The sequence below is a fragment of the Natrix helvetica genome, assembly GCF_964273705.1.
Source record: "Natrix helvetica genome assembly, chromosome: 1".
NCBI classification, from domain to species: domain Eukaryota; kingdom Metazoa; phylum Chordata; class Lepidosauria; order Squamata; family Natricidae; genus Natrix; species Natrix helvetica.
This window is the reverse complement of record NC_138548.1, coordinates 258,573,029-258,579,795: the sequence shown is the minus strand read 5'-3', so window position 1 is coordinate 258,579,795 and position 6,767 is coordinate 258,573,029.

The following is a 6,767-nucleotide window of genomic DNA, read 5'->3' as shown; positions in this document are numbered from 1 at the left end:
TAAAAGGACTGCATGCTGAGTCTGCATTAAATGGGAGGAAATTAGTTTTTAACCTCCTTCCTGGATTTTACTCAGTGTACTACGCTTGGCCTATGTGTCTGAATGAATAAGATTCCTTCCTTCCTTTGCATTCAGAGCATGCAGTTCCTGAACGCCAAACACAAAAATAATAAAATAATCTCAACATACTTAACTCTGTTTTAATAAGTATGTACCTACAGAAAAGATAAATGCAAGAGAGTTTATCTGCAGGACAGATCTATAGCGCGGGTAACTGAGTCAGTTTCATCAGTGACATTGCTTCCTCAATCTATTGGCCTCTGCTGGGTTTGGACTTCGGTTCCCATATGCCCCCGACATCATGGGAACCATGGAAGCTGGATTTCTCAGAGCTTGAGGGCAACATACTGAGATGTTCTTATTCCATTGCAGCAAACTAGATGAGAAGCTGCAGCCCAGAATAGTTGGATAGTACCATTTCCTGGCAAATAGGATTTCCATAGGTTGGTCCTGTTTCTAAGATGCACAGCTGATTTCTGTATCTACATAGAATACAAAGGAATGAAGTAGACGGGGAACAAGGAGCATGTCTGCTCCACACTCCTGATGTCTTGAACAAAATCTATAAACATTTCATTTGTAATGAAGGACTATGCACACATTTGAAATAAGGATGGCCATTACACCTCTAGGCATTTACCGAAAATACTTTGGATAAAACTATCTTAGCATTGCTCGCTAATAATGGATATTTTTAATCATAAGAGCAACTCTTGTAACATCAGACCACAGAGCTGTGTAGTTCAGCCTCCTGCTCTCTGTTGTGACCAACCTTGAGAAGCCTCCCAATCACAAGCCCAACACCTAGCATTGCATACCTATTCCCTCAGATATTAGAGCAATAGGTGGCAATTGTGACTGGTAACCAGTCATTGGATAGTTCTACCCTCTGTATTTTCCTACCTGGACACCATGTGGTTCAAGACAAATGTCTGAAGAACATTGAATGGGTCTCATTATTTGGGGCCACTTCAACTATTGGTCCTCTTGCTTCTCTCAGAAGAACAAACCTGCTGCTATTTATTTGATTAAATTGTTAAATGAATCAAAATATTGGGGTGGCACTGCAGTAAAATAGCCACCTGCCAATGCCATTTTTTTAAAATGGAAGTAACCTGAGGCATCGCACATCACTTCAAAGTTGTACATACTTTGTGGAAGGTGTGAGTTGAATTGCTGGGAATTATCTGAATTGGAGCATTCAGCCCTAGAGCTTTTAGGCTACTCTGCTGTACTTGGAACAAAGAGGGATGCCTCTGTGGAAGTACTAAAATCTCACTTTCAATAGGAAAAGGTGAAATGCTGTACAGTGCATAAAGCACTGTTTGTTCAGAGGTCCCCTTTTAACACATGCACGAACTATTTGTGAAGCATTCCCTGGCCCTCAAAATTTCCACTTTAACTTAAAACTTACAAAAGGGGCTACTATAAAACTGATTCACCAAATGAAATGGAGTATTAACACCTACAAGTGTGGCAGTTTCCCTAAAGCCCCTGTAATTAAAGCATGCTAAGACAGAAGAAGAAGACAGAATACCACTTTATAATGCCTTGGTAAGGCCACGCTTGGAATACAGCATTCAGTTCTGTTCGCCACGATGTAGAAAAGATGTGGAGACTCTAGAAAGAGTGCAGAGAAGAGCAACAAAGATAATTAGAGGACTGGAGGCTAAAACATATGAAGAACGGTTGCAGGAACTGGGTATGTCTAGTTTAATGAAAAGAAGGACTAGGGGAGACATGATAGCATTGTTCCAATATCTCAGGGGTTGCCACAAAGAAGAGGGAGTCAAACTATTTTCCAAGGCACCTGAGGGTAGAACAAGAAGCAATGGGTGAAAACTAATCAAGGAGAGAAGCAACTTAGAACTGAGGAGAAATTTCCTGACATTTAGAACAATTAATCAGTGGAACAGCTTGCTTCCAGAAGTTGTGAATGCCCCAACACTGGAAGTCTTTAAGAAGATGTTGGATAGCCGTCTGTCTGAAACGGTATAGGGTTTCCTGCCTAGGCAGGGGGGTTGGACTAGAAGACCTCCAAGGTCCCTTCCAACTCTACTATTGTATTGTATTGTAAGAAGCCCTCATTTTCCTCAGAATCACTTTTAAGAGCAACTGTCATTTTGCTTTGCTCTTCTGAAGCAATCTTCCCTATGCCTGGGCATTGCTTCTAGGTCAGGGATAGTCAACCTTTTTATACCTACCGCCCACTTTTGTATCTCTGTTAGTAGTACAATTTTCTAACTGCCCACCAGTTCCACAGTAAAGGTGATTTATAAAGTAGGGAAGTAACTTTACTTTATAAAATTTATAAAGCAGAGTTACAGCAAACCCCTACTGCCCACCATGAAAGCTGGAACACCCACTAGTGGGCGGTAGGGACCAGGTTGACTACCACTGCTCTAGGTGAAGGAACCTTCTGCGTGGACCTTGCAGGTAAGCAGCTCTGGAGTCGTGCCTGTTCGTTTAGTCAAGGTTTTCATTATTAGTAAGGAACCAGTGAAGAGGTCCAAGTGCTGCTTGGTGCCAAGAGAAGGAAGGACAACTTCCTGAGAACATCATATGCCAACAAGAAGAATGTTGAAATGTTGCCACCGTTCCTGTCCCAAGGAAGCCAACAAGGATGGGATAAGCAATCAGGCATCTGTGGATCCATCTCATTCCCATGTTGAATTCCCTATGAAGATGCCTCCCTCTGTTCTGTCATTCTGTAAAGTGGTTATGGACATAAATCATGCAAACCTATACAAAATATAAGAAATATTACAAGCAAACAGATCATGAGCACTAGGACACCGTTGAATGTATACTCATAGTAGCAGGTACATTTTTTAAAGCAAATCTCTGAGCATGTGTTAATCGGGTTCTGGTTTTGGTTTTCCATTCTCCCTTCTCACACTTTTTCACAACCTCTTCGGATTAACCTAATGCCAAACCAAGTATGTCCGTCGTCCCCCCCCCAATGTTGCAATACACTCACGCTTTGCTCCCCTCAAGGCAAAGCCAGTCTTTCTATTGAGTTTTTCTTTGTTGCAGAGGGTTTAAAATTGAGACATTTTAAATTCTTCTGATAGCTTACTTCTGATGCCCACCCACCCCAAAAAAAGAAGAAAAAGAAGCAAAGGTGACGGAGCACTTACTCTGCTGCTTTTTATAGAATAATCTAATTGCAATTGTCTCTCTTTCTTACCGCCACTCCCCAAGGAAGTCAGGAGTCATAGAAACTTGTGTTGGGAAAGGGCAAAACTAGCTTGTGCTAACAAGGCTCCAAGGCCCACAAAACTCCAAGGGCCCTGCTTTTTTGCTAGTGTAAAAGAAAGGAGTTAGAGCACATACAAGAGAGCAGAAAGAAAGAGTTTCAGAAGGAAGAGAGCAGAAAGAAAGAGTTTCCTCTGCAGGAAGTGGATGTCAGGAGCATCTCAGGTAAGGGAGCAGATCATGTTGACTGGGGGCCTGCAATGGGAGCTTCTGTGTTTGGCTTAAGGCAGGGGTCAGCAACCCACAGCTCTGGAGCCACATATGGCTCTTTCATTTCTCTGCTGCGGCTCCCTGTTGCTCAAAATATGCGGCACAACTGTCAATGTGCAACACCTGCTGGAACATGATTTCTTGAGCTTTTTAAACCCCCGGTAGGCCAACCCTGGTTAAATCCAAGAAGAAAAAAACAGTTTTAGAAGATTCAACTTCATATACTAGTTTTGTGGCCACTCAGGAAATAGTCAGGCACAGGAAGGGTTTTGTGGCTCCCAGTGTTTTTTCTATGGGAAATGGGTCCAAATGGCTCTTTCAGTGTTTAAGGTTGCCGACCCCTGGCTTAAGGACAAGGGCTACATTTGATGGGTCCTTCTGGTTGGCACAGTGACTTATCCGCCATCAATAGCAGATACTAAAAGGGAGAAAAGGGTTGCACATGACATTGCACATGCTGCACAACAAATCTGTTAATCTTGGAGGGGAAAATGTATATGTTGCGATTTCCCAGGGATGACCCAGACCTGTCCGATGCTTTGGGCTCATCCCTGAAACAATATTGGCTTTAGAAAGAGGTGTGGAAGGGCAGAGCAGTGCTCTTAATGCTGGTCTGTCCTTACTCAACCATGGTTTTTTTGAAGCCATCACTTCAGGGCCAGATCGTCTGCCATCAAGTGAGGCCATGTCTTGTCTGGTAGAAAGCTTTTCACAGAAGAAGCGACTCCAGAGTCACTCCACTTGGATTATATTCTGAGATTTGGCTACCAACCCTGGCAAGTGCTTTACCAGGGAGCAGAAAGCAAGAGCAGTATTTCAAAGCCCATTCTTTCTCACTAGTGGTCACAATGGCAAAACCATAAAATGACATCTCAGTGACAATTTGGAAGAGGAAAGTGTCTTTCTAACTGGAGAAGAAGGTAGATAGGATGTCAAGGGGAGAGGTAAGGAAATAAGGTATTCCCAATTCTATTTTCACAATTGACACTTTGATTCCCCTTGCTTCCTTCTTTCCTCCCTCCATCTTTCTTTCTTTCTTTCTTTCTTTCTTTCTTCTTTCTTTCTTTCTTTCTTTCTTTCTTTCTTTCTTTCTTTCTTTCTTTCTTTCTTTCTTTCTTTCTTTCTTTACTTTTCTTTCTTTGCTTCTTTGCTTCTTTGTATTTCTCTGCCAGAACACTACCTCCACTTTTGCCTCCAACAGGCCTACAAGGCAGATTTGGTTAAATATAGGAAGCAGTTCAAAATTTTCCCATCAGAGTTCTAGCTGGGCAGGGACCTGAGCCTGAGTCTTCCTCACTCTGGCTGCGGTGCTCTAACCCGCCCCCCCTCCACATCGGCTTTCCTTTCTCTAGGTGATGAAGAAGAAAAGCAGCTTTGGAAATGCAAAGCGTCCACGGAAGTTGTGCCTATATTCATTCAGGGCCCTCTCCATGCCTGGCCGCCCCTACCAAACGCTTCCCAGTTCCTTTCTTGGAGACTATGACAGCAGCATCCGCTATGCCAGCACCAGGACCCCCAAGGGACCGTTCTCTGAAAGTGTAAGTGAATGGGGCACCCCCCCGGATGCTTCTGGGCATTCATCTAAATTTGCTTGTGGGACCTCACTGGAACCTAATCCTGCTCACTCTCCCTGAACAGGTTTGGCATTAGGGTTAACCCCCCTGCCCCCCATCCCAGTTATGGAAACCTGTCCTGTGCTTTGCTACCAGGATTGGCTGGGCATGTTGCCTGTGTTGCAATATGCCTCTACTTTAATTTAGAGGCAGTAACAGGTCCCATTCCTGAGCTTGCAAAGCTGTATTAATCTTCTGGCATCTCCCTGCCCTCAAGGTTAACTGCCACTCGCTTAACCTCCAGAGCCAACCAACTAAGCAACGTCCACTTTGGATACTCACCAGTACTCCTTCACATAACAGCAGCAGAAAGATTTACTCGTCCCTGTTCTATCCCTCTGTCCTATCCCTTTCCCCCCCCCCCCCACCATAGACCACTCCAGCCTGGACTAGAAGGTATCTAGAGGACACTTTTTTGGGGAAAGGTGCAATAGATCTTCCTTAATTCTCATAGTCACAAACACCTTAAGGATCATGGAAGACAGCTGCTGCTTCCCTTCTCCCTATCATATTACTAATTATAATTGTCACACAATTAAGACAATTTTAAAATCAACATTTAGTTACTTTACCCAATGGGCATGTAGTTCACCTGCTTTGCTGTTCGTCCCACCCCCACCCACCCCCGGCCTCCATGCTGGTTTTTGGTCTGCAAATACATTACAAAAGTACAGGGCTGGTTCTACAAATCTCTAGATTTATTTATCCCCATATCCATTCCACCCACCACCTGTAAGGAAAGGCAGGAAGTATCAAATGATCTTGCTGCCAAAGACAAGGCTGGTTGTGTTTCAGAAGATGCTCTGGCTTTGAATCTGACAGAGCAACATCAGTGTCGCTGGCCTACTGAATTTCCAGCAAATATTTGATTTTATTTTATTAATGTATAATAGATCTGCGTAGGAGAAAGAGAGAAGGTGGGTGAGCTTGGGAAGAAGGAAGTGACCTGCTCATGTTCAGATTACTGATAAGCAATTACCAAGTGAGGACAGGATTGCCACCCAACTAATCCAGGCCAATTACTTTCTTCCTGCTATGATTGTGCCAAAGATTTGTTAACATACCAGGCCAAATATTATCAAAACAAAAGTTGGCAATGACTTTTTACACTTTAGGGAAGTTGGCAATTTTATCTTTGCTTTACAAACATAGCTCTTTATTATGGAATCGTAAGGCTGGGCACCAGGTGATACCGCCAAAGACTCTGAGTCAGCTTGAGGGCCAGGATCTCACAGTTGCTAGTCAAACAAGCAGCATCCAAAACCACGGCAATGGAATTTTCTCACTTGGGAACCACATGTATTGGAAGGAATGCCTTCAGATTCCCTTAGGATCAGGACAGGACCAAGACAAAATAATATTTGGAAGTGTTGCAAATCAAGAGTACTCCATAGCATGACACAACTGTGCACAGAGATATGCATCCTCCTGCACATAGATCCACAGTCCCTAATAAAGAGTATTACAATTATTCAGGATAATCTTTATGCAGATTATCGGGACTTGATGGACAGAGCAGATTGGATGCCTGTGTTTATTAAATATGAATTTTGATCCCTGCGCAGAGAGTGGGATCGTTCTGGGGGTGTGGCCTTCAGCCAAGGAGGGGGCTTAGTGCTGCCACTC